The sequence below is a fragment of the Syngnathus acus genome, chromosome 1 (genome assembly GCF_901709675.1).
Source record: "Syngnathus acus chromosome 1, fSynAcu1.2, whole genome shotgun sequence".
NCBI lineage: Eukaryota > Metazoa > Chordata > Actinopteri > Syngnathiformes > Syngnathidae > Syngnathus > Syngnathus acus.
This window is the reverse complement of record NC_051087.1, coordinates 15,786,010-15,786,488: the sequence shown is the minus strand read 5'-3', so window position 1 is coordinate 15,786,488 and position 479 is coordinate 15,786,010.

Genomic DNA, 479 nt, shown 5'->3' with positions numbered 1-479 from the left:
GATCACCGGTTGGACAATTATATTTAACCCAAAAATATGAGCCACTAGATTTTGCGAGCGTGTGCGGGTCTATGCGTATTTGCGTGCGCGCGTGTGTGTGTGTGCGTCCCTACGCGCGCGCGTGTCAGACACACGCACACATAACACATTTGAGTTGTTTACAGTAAAGCTGACATTTTATACAGTACACCATGGTGTCCAGGCTGTACTGGATCTTATTTAAGGTGAGCTGGTAAAGGCTCCAGCTCACTCGCGACTCTCATGATTACAAGAGGTTTATAAAATAAATGGATGGATTTTCTGCAGTTATCAGTGCAATGGCTCAATTAGAAGCTTTGTGCTGCCTGTAAATTCGTGCATAATCCTTTTTCAATTTTAACATACAGTGCCTTGCGAAAGTATTCGGCCCCCTTGAACCTTTCAACATTTCGCCACATTTCAGGCTTCAAACATAAAGATATAAAATTTTAATTTTTTGT